General features: G+C 40.7%; 3 non-coding genes across 3 annotated transcripts; 1 reads left to right on the forward strand and 2 right to left on the reverse strand.

Moving 5' to 3' along the window:
- Positions 1-4,551: 4,551 nt before the first annotated feature.
- Positions 4,552-4,659, forward strand: LOC148571426 (small nucleolar RNA R71). Its single transcript, XR_015908599.1, has one exon. It is a non-coding gene; the product is annotated as a small nucleolar RNA R71 (small nucleolar RNA).
- Positions 4,660-10,476: 5,817 nt separating this feature from the next.
- LOC148571427 (small nucleolar RNA R71) lies at positions 10,477-10,583 on the reverse strand. Its single transcript, XR_015908478.1, has one exon. It is a non-coding gene; the product is annotated as a small nucleolar RNA R71 (small nucleolar RNA).
- An 8,646-nt stretch (positions 10,584-19,229) lies between these two features.
- Positions 19,230-19,333, reverse strand: LOC148571428 (small nucleolar RNA R71). The gene has a single exon (XR_015908368.1). It is a non-coding gene; the product is annotated as a small nucleolar RNA R71 (small nucleolar RNA).
- Between the last annotated feature and the right edge of the window lie 5,644 nt (positions 19,334-24,977).

A 24,977-nucleotide genomic window follows, 5' to 3' on the forward strand; every position in this document is an offset into this window, starting at 1 on the left:
TGATGCAATCATCCAAAAAGATTGAAAAACAATTTGTTGCAAGGCAACACCAAACTTAGAATGTAACCATATGCCAATTTATTGAATTTAAACAAAACAAAGAACGAAAACAAAGCAGAGAAGAGAAATTATACCTACGGTTGACATGTTGTTCACTTTGTTCCTCTTCTTCCAGTTTGTTAAGAGGAATGACTTCAAGAGAGGAGAAGATTCAGCTATTGCCCCTTGTCTTGGTTTCCTCTTAGCAAGCTTTCTGTTGTACATGGCTTGATTGAGCTTGCTTGCTATTGGTCCAGGGGTTGGATTGCTTGTGGTTGACCTCCTCTTGAATATTGTCCTTGGTAGTTTGGTCACAATCCTCTTCTTGGTGCTTTTGTTAATTGCCTTGACTTCTTTGAATCTAGGTCTTGGTGGTTGTGTGATTGTTGGAGTCTTCTTTTCATCAAGAGTCTCTTGTATTGGTGGTTCCATGAACTCCTCCTTTATGTACTTCTTTGCTTCACTTGAGTTTGGAATTCTTTGGTTGTCTTTCTCACTTTCTTGCTCTTCTACTTCCTCCCTTGCACCCAACATTTGACTTAATAGCTTTTTCATTGAGGAGGTTTGTTGATCTTCCCAATATTTCTTCATCTCCTCTTCATATTTTTCAATCACAGATTCAATTGTTGAGAGTTTTTGGGTCAGGGAAATTTGTGAGAGTTGTGGTTCTTCATGTTCCTTTGTTATCTCAAGTGTAGTTTCATTTTTAACCACCTCATTCTTTATTGAAAGTTCACTTGATGCAGTAGCCTCCTCATCTTGTTTTTCCACTTCCTCACTCACAAATTGGTCTTCATCTTCACTGTTTGATGGTTCTAAGTTCCCCCTTGATTGCCCTGAGGACTCATTCATCTTCTTGAATACGAATTCTTTCCAAGATGGGGATTTTGTGTATCTTTCCACTAGTTTTCTCTGTATTTCAATGGCTTCAAGGTATTCCTCATCTGTTAATTCAAGAGATGAAGGTTGAGAGTAATATTGGTGACGTGAATGTGTTGTGGTGAAGTTGTGTTGATGGGTGTGGAATGAGTTGTGTGATTGATGGGATGACTGGTATGGACTTTGGAGGAAACTTTGTGTTGAGGCATAATTAAGTGATGAAGAACTTTTAAATGAGAGACTGGGACGTGAGGGTGGATGCTCTTTCATTCTTTGGTGATACTCCCATCTACCATGAGGATAATAATTTGAATTATTTTGTAGTGGTGGTTGGTATCCCACATGATTTTCTTTCTCATCTTGTGGTTCTGAAGCATGGCTCCATGAATTGGAGAGCCCAGAATTTGAAGTTTCTTGGTGATATTCCCATCCATCATTAGAGATTGGTGATGGTGGGTGATATCCCATAGAATTTGTTTGATCATAAGATGAGTTGAACTCCATTTGAGTTTTGTAAAACGCACAACCAAGGAAAATTGAAATTACTCATATCAAAGATGAGAATTTCTTAGTGAGGCAAAAACTCAAACACCTTGGTTTCACTTTGAAACAGAAAACAAAAATAAAGAAAATGCTTGATCTAGACTTCTCACCCACATAATCATTGTTGATCTAAATCAATCCCCGGCAACGGCGCCAAAAACTTGATGGGATATTTTCGCGGAGAAACGAATTTCTCCAAAACACCCAAAACTAACCGGCAAGTGCACCGGGTCGTATCAAGTAATAAAACTCACGGGAGTGAGGTCGATCCCATAGGGATTGATGGATCAAGCAACTTTAGTGGGTGATTAGTTTAGTCAAGCTAACATTTGTGTGATAATTGATGCAGCAGAAAGTAAATGACAAGGAAAATTAAAGTGCAGAAAGTAAATTGGATAGTAACTTAAAGAACAAGAAAGTAAAATAGCTGAAACTTAAATTGCAAGAAAAGTAAATTTGCATGAAAAGTAAAGGGGACTGGGTTCAGGGAAATTAAATGAAAGCAGTAAATCAAAGCTTAGAACAATTGCAAGGAAATTAAAATTGCATGAAAAGTAAATTCAGATCACAGTGGCTCAAATGTAAAATGCAGAGGAACACACGTGCAGGAAAGTAAATGAAATTTGCAGCAGGCTTAATGTAAATTGAATTCAGGAATCGAACAGAAAATGAAATGCAGTTCAATTGTGAAATCTAGAAAGACAAGTGAAGATCTCAGGGGATCCAAGAGACTAGAAAACAAGTCTAGATCTCAATTCCTTCCTTGATCCAACAGTAAACAATTTGCAGAAGAAATTGAGATGAAAGCAGTAAAGAGAGTTTTAATTCAAATTGCAATTCACTGAAAGTTTGCAGAAGGGGAAAACAGAGAGAATTCTCAAGTTGAAATTGAAACAGAATTTCTTCAATTCTCAACCCAAGATTCAAAACAAAAAGAAAAACTAAAGAGAGAGAGTTCTATATTCCTAATGCTCCCTAGTGGAGCTCGCCTCTATTCTCTCTATTCGGGCTTACTTTCTAAAATGAGAATGATGCCTTATATAGGCATTTTTACAAAATGAAAATGAAATTCAAAACAAATTACAATTAAATGAAATACCTATTTTATCTATCTCTTGTGCCTTTGAGTGATGACAATTGGGCCCTTGCTCTTGATGGAATTGGGTTGATAGAGGACTTGGTTGATTGCTCTTGGAGTTTGGAGAGGAACCAAAGTGAACCAAGTGAACCGGGTTGGAGTTTTGCAAAAGTTTGAGTAAAAGTTTGACCAAAAGTTTGAGGCAAACTTTTGGTCCAACTTTTCATATCAGCCCCCATGTTTTGCTGATACCCACGTTGGTGCAAAAGTTAGGGGTCTAACTTTTGCTCCAACGTTGGCCTTCCTTAGTGCACTTATGGCGCCAACGTTAGCCCAAAAGTTAGAGGCTAACGTTGGCGCAAACTTTTGCTCCCCCTTTGTGTTTTTCATGTGCCAACGTTAGCCCAAAAGTTAGAGGCTAACGTTTGCGCAAACTTTTGGTGCCCAGGGAGTGTTTTTCTCATGCCAACGTTAGCCACAAAGTTAGGGGCTAACGTTGGCGCAAACTTTTGGTGCCCAGGGAGTAACTTTCATGTGCCAACGTTAGCCCAAAAGTTAGGGGCTAACGTTGGGGCTAACTTTTCACCCAAAAGTTTGTGCAAAAGTTTGAGGCTAACTTTTGGTCCAGCTTTTTGCTTCCTGGTTCATTTTCACTTATTCCATTGTCCTTTCTTTACTCCTAGCCATTCCTTCTTGCTTCAACCTTTCTCCAAGCTTTCTTCACCTATCATTAATCAACCAAACACATCAAAGCTATGCTTAAAATCATGAGATATTCATTTTTTCATAATATGTGACAATTATAGCATAAAACCTCATGAAATAGCATGGATTCATACATGGTTGATTAAATCAGAGGAAACATGAAAATCTACCCAATTGGCTTGCTTATGGCTCAAGAAAGTGCATAAAACCTATTGAAAACAAATGAAAAAGCATAGAAAAACATGACATGGTGACATGTCATCAGTGCTTGTGGCACAAAGGGCTTGAGGTATTCTTTCTTTTTTTGTTCCTTCCTCTGTTCAAGGCAAGCCATTTCTTCTATCTCCCTTACATTCTTCCTTGACTCTCCTTTATTATGCTCTGAGTGTCTGGAGCATTCTTCCTTCAGACCTTCTTCACTGCTTAGATTGATTGACTTGCATTCTTCCCACCTTACCTTCTTCATTTCCCCTCTCGGTTTTTCTCTGTATCACTTGGGAAACTATCAGTGGACTTTGGAGCCTGTTGTAAAAGATGTCCTACCTGAGATTTGATATTCTTAAGAACCTTCCCTCGGCTTTTCATACTACCTCTCAATTCTTCCTGGAATTTTTTCATGTCTTCACACTCTTTGTTAAGGTTTACTATTATAGCTTCTAGTTTTGCCATTCTGTCATCTTCATATGGTGATGGTTGGTTGGAATTGGGGTGTTGAGAGTGGTTGTTGTGGCTTTGGTATGGTGGCTGTGAATAAGTGTTGTGTGGTCTGGTATGGTTTTTGGTTGGAGTTTTGGTGAGTGGAGTTGTTATACTGGTTTGGGTTATGGGGTCTGTGATCTTGGCCTTGGCTTTGTTGGTTCCCCCACCCAAAGTTTGGGTATTTCCTCCAACCAGAGTTATAGGTTTTAGAGTATGGATCATTAGCTTGCCTAGATGAGTTCCCTAGGTAAATTAGCTTCCTCCCAGTTAACTCCTTCTTTTGTATCCAACTCTTCTTGGGGTGATGGTTGAGTATGGATAGCTGCAGCCTGATTCTTCTCCATTTGCTTGGTCAATTCAGCCAGTTGCTTGGTGATCATCTTATTCTGGGCCAGGATTGCATCCATATGGTTTAATTCCAAGACTCCCCTGTTGTTGCTCCTATCTGAGGCATAAAAATACTCATTGTCAACCACTGTCTCTATAACATCAATGGATTCTTCAATGGTCTTCTTCTTGTTGATGGAACCTCTAGATGAGTGGTTTATTGCCTTCCTTGATTCACAATTCAGCCCTTCATAAAAGATGTGGATTTGCACCCACTCATTAAACATGTTAGGGGGGCATTTCTTTGTCAAATCTTTGAATCTCTCCCAGGCTTCATAAAGAGTTTCACCATCTTACTGTCTGAATGTCTGCACTTCAGTTCTTAGCATGTTTACTCTTTGTGGAGGGTAGAACCTTGTTAAGAATCTGTTCATTACATCTTCCCAGGTGGTCAAGCTTTCCTTGGGGAATGATTCTAGCCATTTTGATCCCTTGTCCCTCAAAGAAAATGGAAACAGTAGCAATCTATAGGTGTCAGGATGAACACCATTAGATTTAACTGTGTCACATATCCTTTAGAATTTAGTGAGATGCTCATTAGGATCCTCTTGTGCACTTCCTCCAAAAGAACAGTTGTTCTGGACAAGAGTTATGAGCTGAGGCTTCAATTCGAAATTATTAGCATGGATAGATGGCCTTTGAATGCTGCTACCATAATTTCCTGGATTTGGATTGATGTATGATCCCAAAACTCTCCTCTCTTGTCCAGCAGGGTTAGCTCCACCTCTTCTGGCATGTTTGTTCAAAAGAAATTTGCAGAGAATAAAATGAACAACTGAAATTAAATTGCAATTAATCAAAAGAAAAAGTAAAGTGCTCAATCTAGTTATCCTTCAATTTAGTAATTGTCAATACAAAACCAATCCCTGGCAAAGGTGCCATAAACTTGATGTGCAGTAATTTGCCTCTCAACAAATTTCCTTCTGGCAAGTGCACCGGATTGTCGTCAAGTAAAAACTCACAGTAGAGTGAGGTCGAATCCCACAGGGATTGGTAGATTGAGCAATGTTAATTGGATAATTATACTAGTTGGGCGAAATCGAAATTAAATTAGGAATTGCAGAAAGTAAATTAGCGGGAAGCTTAAATTGCAAGAAAGTAAATGAGCATAAATTAAATTGCTGAAATTAAATGACCGAAGCTTAAATTGCAAGAAATTAAATGGGAATGGAAATTGCACGAAATTAAAGACAGAAAGTTAATAGAATGGGTAGATCAGAGATGGGGATTCATTGGGTTTTAGGAGATATTGAATTCTCTGGATCAAATCATTTTCATCTCTTCCTCAATCAATGCATTCATTGACATTGCTTGGCAATCTTAGATGATTGGATCCCAATGTCTTGGCTCACCAATCTCTCTAAGCATGAACAATTGCCCAATGTCTTGATTTAATTGCTCATGAGAAGTGTTGAAGTTCGGTCACTAACTATACCACACAAATTCATAGATCAAAGTATTGGTAGGATTACATGTCACTATATCCATCCAACCCCCAATCTAATCCAATGTGAGAAAGTAATTCTAGCATGAACTCTTTATTCCTCTCTCGAGGCTCCAAAGAATTCCAATTATGGATAGCTTATCTCTCAAGACAACTATCCAATTGAATTAAGACCAAAAGCTTTCTAACAAAATCAAGAGAAAAGAGAGAAGAAGAAGATGTAAACTACTATTGATCCATTGAATTACAATAGAGCTCCCTAACCCAATGAAAGAGGTTTAGTTGTTCATAGCTCTCAAAATGGAATTACAATTGAAAGAGACATTGCTGAAAATTAAAGAATTGCAGAAAGCTAAATTAAACTGAAAAGTGAAAAATTCCCGAAAAAGGTCCAAAGGTCCTCTCTAACTTAAATTCTAAGCTATTTATACACTCTCTTCCATTGATCTTCAATCTCTGAATTGGGCTTTTGGCCTTGATGGAATTAGGTTGAATTGGCTCCAATTGGTTTCCTTTGCTGTTGAGAAGAGATTGGTGTGAATTGCAGAGACTGATGCTTCACGTTGGGGTCAACGTTGGATGGCCAACATTGACTCAAACGCTCTTCAGAAAAACCAGAGAAACTTGCTGTCATTGGCGTTTGACTCAACGTTGGAGGGCCAACGTCCCGCTATCCACGCGTACGCGTGCTTTGTTCGTTTGTGCACAATGGGCAAAAATTCTCATCCACGCGTACCCGTGCTGCATGTGTGCGCGTGGATGCAAAGATTTCATTTTATAGCTTTAAAACCATGCAGGGGACGTTGGCCTCAGCGTTGGACCTCCAATGCTCCCTCCAAAATTGGCGTTTTCATGCATGCGCATACTCCACGCTTACGCGTGAATCGCTCTTTTTCCCATCCACGCGTACCCATCACTGACGCGTACGCGTCGATTCAAGTTTTTCAAATCTAAAGTTTGGGTTCCTTATCGTGGACATTGGAGGCTAGCGTTTGAGGCAACGTTGGACTCCAACATTCGTGTAATGACGCGTACGCATGACCCATGCGTATGCGTGGATGGTCAAGTTTGCTATTCCACGCGTGTGCGTGACTCACGCTTGCGTGTGGATACGAAAAATTTTGCTTTTTCACGTGTACGCGTCTTAGACGCGTATGCGTCGCTTGAAAATCATTCAACCCCAGAATTGGTCATTTTATCACCATGTTGGGGGTAATGTTGGACCTCCAACGCTCCCTCCAACGTGAGCATCAGCAAAATACCAACGTTGCTTCCTCTTCATATTTTTCATGCTCCTTCTTCAGCCTTCTTCCATGCTTTCCTTCACCTATCATCAACCAATAAATGCATCAAAGCCTTGCTAAAGTCATGAGAATTCTTATCATTCTTAGCATACAAGTAATCATAGCATGAATCATCATGAAATTGCATCAAATCACTCATGGTTGAATGAATCTAGGCATACATGAATTTCTACCCAATTTGCTTACTTATAGCTCAAGAAAGTGCATAAAACCTATTAAAAACAAAGAAAAAGGCTGGTGAAACTAGCCTAAGATGCCCTGGCATCATGAGCACAGCAAGCCAACCTTCAAATGGATGGGATCAATATGATTAAGGTTTTAAGAAATGCAATAATGAGCAGCAGCCTGAGCAAGTTCAGTACATGCGCAACACCTCAAGTTCTTTCCAAAATGACTTCCATGGTGATACATACAATTTATCATGGAGGAGCCATCCTAACTTGAGGTGGGGTGACAATCAAAATCAATGGCAGTGTGATGCCAGGGCATTTTGGCCAGTTTTACTGACCTTTTCTTTACTGTTTTAGGGTAGTTTCATGCACTTTCTTAGGAAATAAGCAAGTTTTGGATAAATAATCATTTACATCTTGATTCAAGCAAACATTGTGAATTTTATATGATTTTATGAGAATTATGCATGAATTGAATGATAAGATGAATGATGCAAGATCTCATGGGTTAGAACCTAGCTTTGATGCACTTTAATTGCTTGATTTCAGGACAAAGGAAGCAAGGAAGATGCCACGTTAATAGCCACGTTAGTCTAACTAACGTGACCATTAACGTGGAATGGAGGATAGCTTGCAACGTTAATGAGAAAAGTGATTGCCAATAACGCCTGCGTGAGCCATCATAGCCCACGTTAGTTGCCACGTTAACTACGTTAACGTGGAAGCTAACGTGGAAGAGAATCAAAGCTCCAATGTTAGTAGTAAAAGTGAATGCCACTAACGTTGGAAAAGGGGGCACACCTAGCCACGTTAAGAGTCACGTTAAGTACACTAACGTGAAAGGAAAGAAGTGCCAACGTTAGTGACACTCACCTTTGTCACTAACGTTGGATATGGCTATCACTACCACGTTAGATGTCACGTTAACCTAAATAACGTGAACTGTAACGTGGGAAGCAGGGTGTTTGAAACGTTATGACAAAGGTAAGTGTCACTAACGTTCTCGAGGCTAAGGCATGCCCACGTTAAGAGCCACGTTAGTTATACTAACGTGGACTCTAACGTGGGAAAAGGAGGTTAAGAGCAACGTTAGTGAAAAAGCTAAACCCCAATAACGTTTGCGAAGAATTAAGAGGCAACGTTAGTGGTCACGTTAGTGCCACTAACGTTCAAGTTAACGTGAACCATCTTGGGCTAGAAACGTTAGTGAAAAAGGTGATTGTCACTAACGTTCTCGAACCCACATTTTCACTTAAACGTTAACGCCACTAACGTCCTAGCTGAAGTCCATGCCTACTTCACACTTTCTCTGCAAGTAAAGCTGAGCCCACTGAAGATTCCAAACTGCTTCAAACTCAAGACCCAAAGGCCCATATCCAAAGACATGAAGAGCCAACTAGAAGATCAGAAGAGTAGTATATATAGGAGTAGTTTTGAACTAGAGAAGGGAGCTTTTGGGGGATTGGGAGAACTACTCTCTGTATAATTTTACTTCCTCTGCAACTTGTAGTTTTACTTTCATAATGCATTCTCCATCTTTATTTTCTACTCCTAGAGCTATGAACAACTAAACCCCTTTCATTGGGTTAGGGAGCTCTGTTGTAATTTGATGGATCAATAATAGTTTTCATTATCCTTCCTCTTTCTTTTCTCTTGATTTTACTAGAAAGCTTTCAATCTTCATCCAATTGGGTAGTTATCTTGGAAAAGAAGCTATTCATACTTGGATCTCTTCGGAACCTTGGAAGAGGAATGAAGAGATCATGCTAGAAATGCTTTCTCATGTTGGACCAAATTGGGGTTTGGATGGATATAGTGACATATAATCCTACCAACATTTTGATTTGGAAATACATGTGGTATAATCAGTTGACCATACTTCATCTCTTCTCATGAGCAATTAGACCAAGGAATTAGCTACTGATCAAGATTTGAGAGATTGAATTACCAAGGAATTGGAATTCAATCACTTAAGATTGCCAAGGAGATCAATGAATGCATTGATTGAGGAAGAGATGAAGATGAACTTGATCCGGAGAATACAACATCTCCTAAGCCCAATGAACTCCCCATATCCTATCTCACCCATTCTATTTAATTTCTGCAATTACTTTCCGCCATTTACATTCAGCTCTTTATTTCTAGTATTTACATTTTCTGCTATTTACTTTCCCGCCATTTAATTTTCTGTAACTCTCACATTAAATTCTGCTTAGCTCAACTAGAACGTTCCTCTAATTAAAGTTGATTGACCAATCAATCCCTGTGGGATTCGACCTCACTCTATTGTGAGTTTTTACTTGACGACAATTCGGTATACTTGCCGAGGGAAATTTGTTGAGAGACAAGTTTCCGTGCATCAAGTTTATGGCGCCGTTGCCGGGGATTGATTTTGTATCAACAATGATTAAATTGGTGGATAACTAGATTGAGCATTTTTTTTACTTTGTTTGATTTCATTTGACTAATTCACTTTCAGTTTAGCTGTTTTCCTTTTTTTCCTTACCCTTGTCTTAGTTGTTTACAGTTCAGTTCACTAACCCACTAACTATTTGGTATATTGCATCACTCACACTAACAGCATTTCTAACAAGAATACTCTCTGCATCTACCCCTTCTTGCTTTTGCCTTGTTGGTTGTATGACAGGTAGAAGAAGCGGGGCTTCAACTTCTTTTGATTCTGAACCTGAGAGGACCTTCCTTAGATTAAGGAGGGAAGCAAGAGGAAAGAGAGTAGTTGGTACGGAGGAAGAAGAGGAGTATTTTGAACCAGACATGGATGAGAATATGGAGAACCATCATGAAGAAAAAGCTCACGACCATGGCAGAGAAGGCCCTGTGCATCATGCTGGGCAAGAGAGAAGAGTTCTGGGATCTTACATCAATCCAAACCCAGGAAACTGTGGAAGTAGCATCCAAAAGCCAACCATACATGCCAATAACTTTGAACTTAAGCCATAGCTCATCACCCTTGTTCAGAACAACTGTTCGTTCGGAGGAGGTGTCCAAGAAGACCCCAATCAACATCTAACCACCTTCCTGAGGATATGTGATACTGTGAAGTCTAATGGTGTTCTTCCTGACACCTATAGACTGCTCCTATTCCCCTTCTCACTCAAGGACAAGGCATCTAAATGGCTGGAATCCTTCCCGAAAGAAAGCTTAACAACCTCGAAAGATGTAGTGAACAAATTCTTGGCGAGATTCTATCCTCCTCAAAGAATCAACAGGTTGAGAGCTGAGGTCCAAACTTTCAGACAACAAGATGGTGAGATTCTATATGAAGCATGAGAGAGGTTTAAGGATCTGACAAGAAGGTTCCCCCCAGATATGTTCAATGAATGGGTACAGCTACACATTTTTTATGAAGGCCTTTTTTATGAATCAAAGAAGGCAGTAGACCACTCATCCGGGGGATCTCTAAACAAGAAGAAAACCATTGAAGAAGCCATAGATGTCTTTGAAAGGGGCAACACTAGAGGAGTAATGGAGCTAAACAACGTGGATGCACTGCTGGCCCAGAACAAGCTGATTACGAAGCAGCTGGCTAACCTTACCAAGAAGATGGAGAGGAACCAAGTAGCAGCAATCACCACCTCATCAGTAACTCAAGAAGGAGTGAATGCAGAGGCAGAGGGTGATCAGGAACAAGCCAACTACATTGGAAACTCACCCAGGCAGGCACATGATCCATACTCCAAGACTTACAATCCTTGTTGGAGGAACCACCCAAACTTTGGGTGGGAAAACCAACAAGACCAAGGCCAAGATCAGAGACGTCACAACCCCAACAATAATGCAGCTTACCAACATTCCACACAGAGATCATATCAGCACCTACCTAACAACACACCTCAACATCCATACCAAAGCCCGAATGGCCCTTCTCATCACTCCAACTCTAACTCACCATCATCCGAGGACAGACTCTCAAGGATAGAGACTTTACTTGAAGGAATATGCAAAGAAATTCAAGATAACAAGGTGTTCAAAGAGGAGGTGCGAGCTAATCTCAAAAACCAGGGAGACACCATTCAGAGGCTAGAATTTCAAGTGGGATACCTCTTTGAGAAGATTCCCAAACCCACTGACAGCTTCCCAAGTGACACAGAGAAAAATCCGAGAGGTGAAGCAAAGAAAGTAAGATAGGAAGACTGCAAGATGGTCACTACAAGTGATAAAGGGACTGAGGAAAATCCGAACAAACCATTAGAACAACCTGGAGACACATCAGCAGAGAAACAGGAAGAGGATCACCAAGAAACCAAAATTACACAGAAGGAGCTGCTGAGGCTCTATGCTCCTTTTCCCCAAAGACTCAAGGGTGGTGTAGAAAAGAGAATATACTCAAAGTTCCTTGACATATTTGCATCTCTCCATGTGAACATACCATTCATCAAGGCTCTTCAACAAATGCCCTCATACATTAAGTATATGAAAGAATTGTTGACCAGGAAAAGCTCACTCAAGGGAGGGAAAACAATAGTGATGAATAAGGAGTGCAGTGCTCTCATTCAGCCAGAGTTGCCTACAAAGAGGAAGGACCCAGGGAGTTTTCACATCCCCTGCGCCATAGGAGAAACAATGTTTGACAACGGACTCTGTGACCTGGGAGCAAGCATCAACTTAATGCCTTTATCCCTTATGAAGAAGCTGCAGATCAATGAGCTAATGCCCACAGACGTAGTCATCAGGCTGGCTGACAAAACTCAAAAACAAGCAGTGGGAGTGGTTGAAAACGTGTTGGTAAAGGTTGGGAACTACTTCCTTTCCACAGACTTTGTCATATTGGAAATAGAAGAGAGTCACATCCACCCAATCATATTGGGAAGACCGTTCCTAGCTACAGCCAGAGCGCTCATAGATGTGGAGCGAGGAGAGCTAATATTGAGGATACATGACAAACAACTCGCATTCAATGTCTTCAAACCCTCACAAGAAGCAGATCAGAAAAGCAAGGAACTAAGGAAAGAGCACGACAAAGCACTGGTGGAAGAAACAAGCATTGAAGCACAGGGAATTCCTTTGGTTGATGAACAAGATAATCAGCAGCTATCACAACATAAGGAAAATCAGGAGGAACCAAAACCACCAGAGTCATGAGAGACCAGCAACAAAATTTCCTTGAAAGAAGAGGTCACAAAGAATACGGCAATGTCAAAAGAAACAAAGAAGAAGGCACCACAAGGGGGTGGAGGAACAAGAAGATCCCTACAGAGGATTTCTCCCCAAGGGATAAAGTGATCTAAGCTTATTTCCCAGTTATCCCACCTCATCTCCCCACCATCCCATCTCAGCTACCTAAAGTTTTCACCATCAACAGGATTCTCTCCTTAGAACATGTGGAGATCCTTGATAAAGCCAATGGAGATAGATTTACTGCGAGGGGGGAAGCTTTGAAGCATTACCAACCACCCTGACAAAGTCAGAACGTCAAGCTAGTGAAGCTAAAGAAGCGCTTCATGGGAGGCAACCCATGTTTTATATGCTTTTAAGTAGTTAATGATGCAAGGTTCATGAATTCCAATTCAACTCTGACATATACTTAAATGAATCCTTTTATGCAACATATAGTGAAGAACAGGTTTGGTGTTCAAGGCACACTAAGAGAACATGAATTCAATTCATATCATGTCACTCTTAGAACCTTGAACAAAACTTTGTACACCACATGGCCACAAACTAAGTTTGGTGTCACCAATGTTGCATACATGGACAATTCAATAGACAGTTGGTTTGCAGTCATGAATAGCACTTAGTTAGTTAGAAACAAAAACTTTAAAAAAGTAGCTATCCCATTTTGTTTTAAATTTTGCTGCCACTTTCCACAATATCATTAATCACATCCCTTTTATTTTGTAGGAAAAGTGATGGGACAATTGAAAGAGGAAGGGTTCGGCCACCACAAAAGAAGAGGACTATACACGTGTCTTCATGGGGAATGCATTGGGAAATGTTGCCATGCAACATTGGAAGAATGACACGCTCGGAAACTGAACCAACCCCCTTCATAAAGTTGATGATCCTTGTGCTCATCCTATGCTAAACCTCATCCGTTCATCACACAACCACTCCATCAATCCACACCTTTCATTCACTCCCCATATCCCTATATAAGTGACTCTTATTCCATACTCCCTTTCACATTCCAATTTTCATCCTTTACACTTCCCACTCTCGGCACCCAACTCCCTTTTTTACCCATCAAAGACACACTCCCCACCTTCACAGATCAACTCCTACTCATGGCGTTATCGAGCTCCAGGAGACAAAAGAGGAAGGAACCGCTGGAGAGCATCCCTTTCGATGAAGGAAAATTCAAAATTGCATTCCATGAACTCGAATTCGAACGGATAAAGCTCAAAAAGATATTGCCTGAGTTAACATTCTAGTTTAACGAGGATGAGTGCCCACAGATTCGAGAGAAGATTGAACAAAAGGGCTGGCAAAGGCTCACGAACCCAGAAGCAAGGATAAATGCAAACCTCATCAAAGAGTTCTATGCAAATGTGGTCAGAGAAGACAAAACCAAGGCCCCCACCTTCAAAAGTTATGTGAGAGGAACAGAGGTGGACTTTAGCCCAAATGCCATAACAAGGACTCTTCAGCTGAAATCGCCACATTTTGATGAGCCCAGCTATCATGTAAGAATAAATAATGGCCCCGACAATGATGAACTTGAAGAAATTATGAACGATATGTGTGTTATAGGATCTGACTGGGAAAGGTATTCGGATAGGAGACCTCGGTTCATCAGGAGAGGAGACCCTATCCCGGAAGCCAAGGGATGGTTTGAGCTTGTGAGGAGATCTATCCTCCCAGCCGCGAACAATTAGAAGGTTAACACTACTCGAGCTACTATGGTACATTGCTTAATAAAGGGTGGAGGCATCAATGTGCACGAGATTATAGCTGAGGGGATTCAAGAGTCAGCCGAGAAGAATGATCCAGGTGCTAGACTTTGGTACCCTAGCACCATCCTTAGACTGTGTACGAAAGCCAAGGTAGTCTTCGAGGACAGCAATCCAAGTTGGGTGAACCCTGGAAGGTCAGTCATGCTACAACGAATAACTTATGTGGCACCTGCCCAACAACAAAGAAGGCCTCAAATAAGGAAAAGAACATCACAAGAGGGACCTCACCGAGAAGGAGCTCATCAAGAAGAATACCAGCAAGAAGAGTACTATGATCCAACTAACATCAACTTGAATCACATTCACGGAGCCATTGAGGAGCTAGCAAGGAGTTATATGGAGGGATAAGAACAACAACTGCACATTCAAGCCCAAAGGATGGATTGTCAAGAAGAACTGCTCTCTAATTGGATGGGTCAGCAGAGGGAGTGGCAGAAGCAACAAATAGAGTAGCAACAGGAGCAATACTCCCAGCTTACTCAAGCCATCAATCAAGTCACTGAAAGGCAAGAGTGTCAAGACAAACGCCTTCAAGAACTCAACCAACGTCAGCTAGCTCAAACAAAAGCATTCAATGAGTTCAGCATGCTCAATGAGGGACAACAACTACATAGGGAAGAGTTCAACATAAACACTCAAGCCAAGTTGAACTATATGTCTAGGCATATGCATAATTTGCACTCTGCAATCCCTAGGTATGATACAGTCCAAAAAGATCTAACAGAACAAGAGGAAAGGAAGGTGAAACAGCAGAAGAAAACATTGAAAAAGAAGATGGAAGATGCTGGCTTCTGGAAAAAGTTGATTAGAAAAAGCAAGGGAAGTGGGGGTTCAGGCTCTCAAGAAGGACACAAAGAGGACAAACAAGAGGGAGAGCATGAGCACTCCAATGATTAAAAGGTGGTGGAGTTCCCCCTTTGTTCCATCTTTTTCATGTTTTAAATAAGGAAAATCATGTATGAAATAGAACATGCTTCCATGGTAATTTAGGATTTTAAATTCTGCCTTTAAGTTCATTGCTTAGGTCTATGCTAGCTGTGCCAAATTATCTGCTGCATTTTCACCTTGCTTACTTGTATGCTTGTCCTTTGAAGTCAAATAAAAAGAGATGTTATGAAAGACCAGAGTGATGTTCAAGTTGTGGATTAAAGTTCTTAAGCTTGTGGTGTAGTAATCACTTAGCTAAGTTGGTTCACCAACAAGGTAGGAAGGCAACTATCTGTCCTGAATCATATGCTTGAAACACACCCCATGAGACTAGCTACATAATAAGATCCTAATAAGAAAAAGGAAAATAAAAATGAAAATTGAGAAATAAAGAAAAAGAGTAAGAAATAAGGCTAGGCACCAAGGGTTGAATCTTAAGGCATATGTCTGTGGTGCTCCTGTGCAAAGGATATACTTGGATGAATAAGCTCTCAGGGGTGCCTTATCACTTGGTAACTTCGGTTAACTAACCCGGGATTATCAGCTGAAAGTCCACTATCAAGAGTAACCCTTGCTACAGAGCACTTAGTAACCCAAAGAGGTGCTGGACACCATGGTCTCAAGAATAAAAATAACAAACCATGTGCCTGTGGTGTGAATGTATGGGGGAAAGAGACTTGAGGGAGTAAGTCCTTAGGAGTGTCTTAACACCCAGCACCTTGGACCAACTGGTTCGGGAGTGCTGGCTGAAAGCTTATCTTAAAGAGTCGCCCCCTTACAAAGCACCTAGTCTAAAGAACACAATCAAACCCTGAAAAGAAAAAGGGATCAATAAATAAAAGTCTCATAGGGTGCAGTCAAGTGAGTATTCCAAGGCATGGTAAAGGTCTGAAAGCCAATAAAGGAATGAACCTAAGTTTCCATGCATGAAACCCCATAAAACCAAGGACATGACTTCCAAAATAATGATTCATTTCTCTTGTCATTCATTCATCATTCTTATGTTTCAGTACTTGCTTAGGGACAAGCAAGCTTTAAGTTTGGTGTTGTGATGCCAGGGTATTTTGGCCAGTTTTACTAACCTTTTCTTTACTATTTTAGGGTAGTTTCATACACTTTCTTAGGAAATAAGCAAGTTTTGGGTAAATAATCATTTACATCTTGATTCAAGCAAACATTGTGAATTTTATATGATTTTATGAGAATTATGCATGAATTGAATGATAAGATGAATGATGCATGATCTCATGGGTTAGAACCTAGCTTTAATGCACTTTAATTGCTTGATTTCAGGACAAAGGAAGCAAGGAAGATGCCACGTTAATAGCCACGTTAGTCTAACTAACGTGACAATTAACGTGGAATAGAGGATAGCTTACAATGTTAATGAGAAAAGTGATTGCCAATAATGCCTGCGTGAGCCATCATAGCCCACGTTAGTTGCCACGTTAACTACGTTAACGTGGAAGAGAAACAAAGCTCCAACGTTAGTAGTAAAAGTGAATGCCACTAACGTTGGAAAAGGGGGCACACCTAGCCACATTAAGAGTCACGTTAAGTACACTAACGTGAGCTCTAACGTGGAAGGAAAGAAGTGCCAACGTTAGTGACACTCACCTTTGTCACTAACGTTGGACTAAGCCACTATTAGCCACGTTAGTTGCCACGTTAATTGCATTAACGTGGAAGCTAACGTGGAGGAAAGGAATGATGAGCCAACGTTAGTGACACTCACCTTTGTCACTAACGTTGGAGATGGCTATCACTAGCACGTTAGAAGTCACGTTAACCTAAATAACGTGAACTCTAACGTGGGAAGCAGGGTGTTTGGAGCGTTAGTGACAAAGGTAAGTCTCACTAACGCTCTCGAGGCTAAGGCATGCCCACGTTAAGAGCCACGTTAGTTATAACTAACGTGGACTCTAACGTGGGAAAAGGGGGTTAAGAGCAACGTTAGTGAAAAAGGTAAACCCCAATAACGTTCGCAAAGGATTAAGAGGCAACGTTAGTGGTCACGTTAGTGCCACTAACGTTCAAGTTAATGTGAACCATCTTGGGCTAGAAACGTTAGTGAAAAAGGTGATTGTCACTAACGTTCTCGAACCCACATTTTCACTTAAACGTTAACGCCACTAACATCCTAGCTAAAGTCCATGCCTACTTCACACTTTCTCTGCAAGTAAAGCTGAGCCCACTGAAGATTTCAAACTGCTTCAAACTCAAGACCCAAAGGCCCATATCCAAAGACATGAAGAGCCAACTAGAAGATCAGAAGAGTAGTATATATAGGAGTAGTTTTGAACTAGAGAAGGGAGCTTTTGGAGGATTGGGAGAACTACTCTCTGTATAATTTTACTTTCTCTGCAACTTGTAGTTTTACTTTCAAAATGCATTCTCCATCTTTATTTTCTATTCCTGGAGCTATGAACAACTAAACCCCTTTCATTGGGTTAGGGAGCTCTGTTGTAATTTGATGGATCAATAATAGTTTTCATTATCCTTCCTCTTTCTTTTCTCTTGATTTTACTAGAAAGCTTTCAATCTTCATCCAATTGGGTAGTTATCTTGGAAAAGAAGTTATTCATACTTGGATCTCTTCGGAACCTTGGAAGAGGAATGAAGAGATCATGCTAGAAATGCTTTCTCATGTTGGACCAAATTGGGGTTTGGATGGATATAGTGACATATAATCCTACCAACATTTTGATTTGGAAATACATGTGGTATAATCAGTTGACCATACTTCATCTCTTCTCATGAGCAATTAGACCAAGGAATTGGCTACTGATCAAGATTTGAGAGATTGAATTACCAAGGAATTGGAATTCAATCACTTAAGATTGCCAAGGAGATCAATGAATGCATTGATTGAGGAAGAGATGAAGATGAACTTGATCCAGAGAATACAACATCTCCTGAGCCCAATGAACTCCCCATATCCTATCTCACCCATTCTCTTTAATTTCTGCAATTTACTTTTATGATCATCTTTCCAAATCCCCATTTAACATTCTGCAATTTACTTTCTGCCATTTACATTCAGCTCTTTATTTCCAGTATATACATTTTCTGCTATTTACTTTCCCACCATTTAATTTCCTGCAACTCTCACATTAAATTCTGCTTAGCTCAACTAGAACATTCCTCTAATTAAAGTTGATTGACCAATCAATCCCTGTGGGATTCGACCTCACTCTATTGTGAGTTTTTACTTAACGACAATTCGGTATACTTGCCGAGAGAAATTTGTTGAGAGACAAGTTTCCGTACATCAAGTTTATGACGCCGTTGCCCGGGATTGATTTTGTATCAACAATGATTAAATTGGTGGATAACTAGATTGAGCATTTTTTTTACTTTGTTTGATTTCATTTGAGTAATTCACTTTCAGTTTAGCTGTTTTCCATTTTTTCCTTACCCTTGTCTTAGTTGTTTACAGTTGAGTTCACTAACCCACTAACGTTTTGATATATTGCATCACTCACACTAACAGCATTTCTAACAAGAATACTCTCTGCATCTACCCCTTCTTGCTTTTGCCTTGTTGGTTGTATGACAGGTAGAAGAAGTGGGGCTTCAACTTCTTTTGATTCTGAACCTGAGAGGACCTTCCTTAGATTAAGGAGGGAAGCAACAGGAAAGAGAGTAGTTGGTATGGAGGAAGAAGATGAGTATTTTGAACTAGACATGGATGAGAATATGGAGAACCATCATGAAGAAAAAGCTCATGACCATGGCAGAGAAGGCCCTGTGCATCATGCTGGGAAAGAGAGAAGAGTTCTGGGATCTTACATCAATCCAAACCCAGGAAACTGTGGAAGTAGCATCCAAAAGCCAACCATTGATGCCAATAACTTTGAACTTAAACCACAGCTCATCACCCTTGTTCAGAACAACTGTTCGTTTGGAGGAGGTGTCCAAGAAGACCCCAATCAACATCTAACCACCTTCCTGAGGATATGCGATACTGTGAAGTCTAATGGTGTTCTTCCTGACACCTATAGACTGCTCATATTCCCCTTCTCAATTAAGGACAAGGCATCTAAATGGCTGGAATCCTTCCCGAAGGAAAGCTTAACAACCTGGGAAGATGTAGTGAACAAATTCTTGGCAAGATTCTATCCTCCTCAAAGAATCAACAGGTTGAGAGCTGAGGTCCAAACTTTCAGGCAACAAGATGGTGAGACTCTATATGAAGCATGGGAGAGGTTTAAGGATCTGACAAGAAGGTGCCCATATATGTTCAATGAATGGGTACATCTACACATTTTTTATGAAGGCCTTTCTTATGAATCAAAGAATGCGGTAGACCACTCATCCGGGGGATCTCTGAGCAAGAAGAAAACCATTGAAGAAGCCATAGATGTCATTGAGACTATAGCCGAGAATGACTACTTCTATGCCTCTGAAAGGGGCAACACTAGAGGAGTAATGGAGCTAAACAACGTGGATGCACTGCTGGCCCAGAACAAGCTGATTACCAAGCAGCTGGCTGACCTTACCAAGAAGATGGATAGGAACCAAGTAGCAGCAATCACCACCTCATCAGCAACTCAAGAAGGAGTGAATGCAGAGGCAGAGGGTGATCAGGAGCAAGCCAACTACATTGGAAACTCACCCAGGCAGGCACATGATCCATACTCCAAGACTTACAATCCTAGTTGGAGGAACCACCCAAACTTTGGGTGGGAAAACCAACAAGACCAAGGCCAAGATCAGAGACGTCACAACCCCAACAATAATGCAGCTCACCAACATTCCACACAGAGATCATATCAGCACCTACCTAACAACACACCTCAACATCCATACCAAAGCTTGAATGGCCCTTCTCATCACTCCGACTCTAACTCACCATCATCCGAGGACAGACTCTCAAGCATTGAGACTTTACTTGAAGGCATATGCAAAGAGATTCAAGATAACATGGTGTTCAAAGAAGAGGTGTGAGCTAATCTCAAAAACCAGGGAGACATCATTCAGAGGCTAGAATTTTAAGTGGGATACCTCTCTGAGAAGATTCTCAAACCCACTGACAGCTTCCCAAGTGACACAAAGAAAAACCCGAGAGGTGAAGCAAAGAAAGTAAGATGGGAAGACTACAAGATGGTCACTACAAGTGATAAAGGGACTGAGGAAAATCCGAACAAACCATTAGAACAACCTGGAGACACATCAGCAGAGAAACAGGAAGAGGATCACCAAGAAACCAAAATTACACAAAAGGAGCTGCTGAGGCTCTATGCTCCTTTTCCCCAAAGACTCAAGGGTGGTGTAGAAAAGAGAATATACTCAAAGTTCTTTGACATATTTGCATCTCTCCATGTGAACATACCATTCATCAAGGCTCTTCAACAAATGCCTCATACATTAAGTATATGAAAGAGTTGCTGACCAGGAAAAGCTCACTCAAGGGAGGGTAAACAATAGTGATGAATAAGGAGTGCAGTGCTCTCATTCAGCCAGAGTTGCCTACAAAGAGGAAGGACCCAATGAGTTTTCACATCCCCTGTGCCATAGGAGAAACAATGTTTGACAAAGGACTCTGTGACCTGGGAGCAAGCGTCAACTTAATGCCTTTATCCCTTATAAAGAAGCTGCAGATCAATGAGCTAATGCCCACAGACGTAGTCATCAGGCTGGCTGATAAAACTCAAAAACAAGCAGTTGGAGTGGTTGAAAACGTGTTGGTAAAGGTTGGGAACTACTTCCTTCCTACAGACTCTGTCATATTGGAAATGGAAGATAGTCACGTCCACCCAATCATATTGGGAAGACCGTTCCTAGCTACAGCCAGAGCACTCATAGATGTGGAGCGAGGAGAGCTAATATTGAGGTTACATGACGTACAACTCCCATTCAATGTCTTCAAACCCTCACAAGAAGCAGATCATGAAAGCAAGGAACCAAGGAAAGAGCATGACAAAGCACTAGTGGAAGAAACAAGCATTGAAGCACAGGGAATTCCTTTGGTTGATGAACAAGATAATCAGCAGCTGTCACAGCTCAAGTAAAAACAGGAGGAACCTAAACCACTAGAGTCATACGAGACCAGCAACAAAACTACCTTGAAAGAAGAGGTCATTGGTGCACGAAATTGTGATGTCCAGGCTCAAACTATTCCTGGCAACGTGAGCAACTTGGTGCTCTGATCTCAATACATAATTGTCACAACTTCGATACAACTAACCAGCAAGTGCACTGGGTCGTCCAAGTAATACCTTACGTGAGTAAGGGTCGAATCCCACAGAGATTGTTGGTATGAAGCAAGCTATGGTCACCTTGTAAATATCAGTCAGGCAGATATAAAGTGATAATGGTGTTTTCGAATATTATATAATAAAATAAGGATAGAGATACTTATGTAAATCATTGGTAGGAATTTCAGATAAGCGAATGGAGATGCTTTTTGTTCCTCTGAACCTCTGCTTTCCTGCTATCTTCATCCAATCAGTCTTACTCCTTTCCATGGCTGGCTTTATGCAAGGGCATCACCGTTGTCAGTGGCTACATCCCCTCCTCTCAGTGAATAATATGCTCACGCACCCTGTCACGGCACGGCTATTCATCTGTCGGTTCTCGATCATGCTGGAATAGGATTCACCCTCCTTTTGCGTCTGTCACTAACGCCCAACAATCGCGAGTTTGAAGCTCGTCACAGTCATTCAATCATTGAATCCTACTCGGAATACCACAGACAAGGTTTAGACTTTCCGGATTCTCTTGAATGCCGCCATCATTCTAGCTTACGCCACGAAGATTCTGGTTAGGAGATCTAAGAGATATTCATTCTAGCTTATTTCATGTAGAACAGAAGTGTTTGTCAGGCACGCGTTCATAAGGGAGAAGGATGATGAGCGTCACACATAATCATCACCTTCATCACGTTCTTGGGTGCGAATGGATATCTTAGAAGCGAAATAAGATGAATTGAATAGAAAACAGTAGTACTTTGCATTAATCTTTGAGGAACAGCAGAGCTCCACACCTTAATCTATGGAGTGTAGAAACTCTACCGTATGAAAATACATAAGTGAAGGTCCAGGCATGGCCGAGATGGCCAGCCCCCTAAAACGTGATCACAGGATCAAAATACAATCCAGGATCCAGAGATGGTCAAAAAGACGTCTAATACAATAGTAAGAGGTCCTATTTATAATAAACTAGTCACTAGGGTTTACATGAGTGAGTAATTGATGCATAAATCCACTTCCTGGGCCCACTTGGTGTGTGTTTGGGCTGAGCCTGAGTGTTGCACGTGCAGAGGCCATTTGTGGAGTTGAACGCCAGTTTCTGTGCCAGTTTGGGCGTTCAGCTCTGGTTTTGGATCCTTTTCCGGCGCTGGACGCCAGATTTGGGTAGAAGGCTGGCGTTGAACGCCAGTTTACGTCGTCTATTCTTGGCCAAAGTATGGACTATTATATATTGCTGGAAAGCCCTGGATTTCTACTTTCCAACGCAATTGGAAGCGAGCCATTTCGAGTTCTGTAGCTCCAGAAAATCCACTTTGAGTGCAGGGAGGTCAGAATCCAACAGCATCAGCAGTCCTTCTTCAACCTCTGAATCTGATTTCAGCTCAAGTCCCTCAATTTCAGCCAGAAAATACCTGAAATCACAGAAAAACACACAAACTCATAGTAAAGTCCAGAAATGTGAATTTAACATAAAAACTAATGAAAACATCCCTAAAAGTAACTAGATCCTACTAAAAACATACTAAAAACAGTGTCAAAAAGCGTATAAATTATCCGCTCATCACAACACCAAACTTAAATTGTTGCTTGTCCCCAAGCAACTGAAAATCAAATAGGATAAAAAGAAGAGAATATACTATAAATTCCAAACTATCAATGAAACAGAGCTTCAATCATATGAGCGGGACTTATAGCTTTTTTTGCCTCTTGAATAGTTTTGGCATCTCACTCTATCCATTGAGGTTCAGAATGATTGGCATCTATAGGAACTTCAGATTTTGAATAGTGTCATTGACTCTCCTAGTTCAGTATGATGATTCTTGAACACAGCTTCTTTATGAGTCTTGGCCGTGGCCCTAAGCACTTTGTTTTCCAGTATTACCACCGGATACATAAATGCCACAGACACATAATTGGGTGAACCTTTTCAGATTGTGACTCAGCTTTGCTAGAGTCCCCAATTAGAGGTGTCCAGGGTTCTTAAGCACACTCTTTTGTTGCTTTGGACCTTGACTTTAACCGCTCAGTCTCAAGTTTTCACTTGACACCTACACGCCACAAGCACATGGTTAGGGACAGCTTGGTTTAGCCGCTTAGACCAGGATTTTATTCCTTTAGGCCCTCCTATCCACTGATGCTCAAAGCCTTGGGATCCTTTTTATTTGCCCTTGCCTTTTGGTTTTAAGGGTTATTGGCTTTTTCTGCTTGCTTTTTCTTTTTCTTTCTATTTTTTTTTCCATTATTTTTTTTTTCGCCTCTTTTTTTTTTCTTTTTTTTTTTTCTGCAAGCTTTGTTCTTTGCTGCTTTTTCTTGCTTCAAGAATCATTTTTATGGTTTTTCAGATTATCAAATAACATGTCTCCTAGTCATCATTCTTTCAAGAGCCAATATATTTAACATTCTTAAACAACAACTTCAAAAGACATATGCACTGTTCAAGCATTCATTCAGAAAACAAGAAGCATTATCACCACATCAATATAATTAAGCTAAGTTCAAGGATAAATTCGAAACTCATGTACTTCTTGTTCTTTTGAATTAAAACATTTTTCATTTAAGAGAGGTGATGGATTCATAGGACATTCATAACTTTAAGACAAAGTTACTAACTACTAACGATCATGTAATGAAGACACAAACACAGATAAGTACATAACATAGAAAACGAAAAACAGAAGAAATAAGAACAAGGAATGAATCCACCTTAGTGATGGTGGCGTTTCCTTCTTGAGGAACCAATGATGTCCTTGAGCTCTTCTATGTCTCTTCCTTGTCTTTGTTGCTCCTCCCTCATTGCTTTTTGATCTTCTCTTATTTCATGAAGCATGATGGAGTGCTCTTGATGTTCCACCCTTAGTTGTCCCATATTGGAACTTAATTCTTCTAGGGAGGTGTTGATTTGCTCCCAATAGTTTTGTGGAGGAAAGTGCATTTGAGGCATTTCCGGAATCTCATGGTGATGAGCTTCTTGCGCTTCTTGAGCTCCATGACTGGGCTCTCTTGCTTGCTCCATCTTTTTCTTAGTGATGGGCTTGTCCTCTTTGATGAGGATATCTCCCTCTATGTCAATCCCAGCTGAATTGCATAGGTGGCAAATGAGGTGAGGAAAGGCTAACCTTGCCATGGTGGAGGACTTGTCAGCCACCTTGTAGAGTTCTTGAGGTATAATCTCATGAACTTCCACCTCTTCTCCAATCATGCTGCTATGGATCATGATGGCCCGGTCTATAGTAACTTCAGACCGGTTGCTAGTGGGAATGATTGAGCATTGAATAAACTCCAACCATCCTCTAGCTATAGGCTTGAGGTCCAATTTTCTTAGTTGAACCGGCTTGCCTTTGGAGTCAATCTTCCATTGAGCTCCTTCTACACATATGTCCATAAGGACTTGGTCCAACCTTTGATCAAAGTTGACTCTCCTTGTGTAGGGGCGTGCGTTCTCTTCCATGTATGGCAAGTTGAACACCAACCTCACATTCTCCGGGCTAAAATCTAAGTATTTCCCCCGAACCATTGTAACATAGTTCTTTGGATCCGGGTTCTTACTTTGATCATGGTTCTTGGTAATCCATGCATTGGCATAGAACTCTTGAACCATTAGGATGCCGACTTGTTGGATGGGATTTGTTAGAACTTCCCAACCTCTTCTTTGAATTTCATGTCGGATCTCCGGATACTCATTTCTTTTGAGTTT

Source organism: Arachis ipaensis, chromosome B3 (assembly GCF_059453495.1).
Source record: "Arachis ipaensis isolate K30076 ecotype BB chromosome B3, ASM5945349v1, whole genome shotgun sequence".
Classification (NCBI taxonomy): Eukaryota; Viridiplantae; Streptophyta; class Magnoliopsida; order Fabales; family Fabaceae; genus Arachis; species Arachis ipaensis.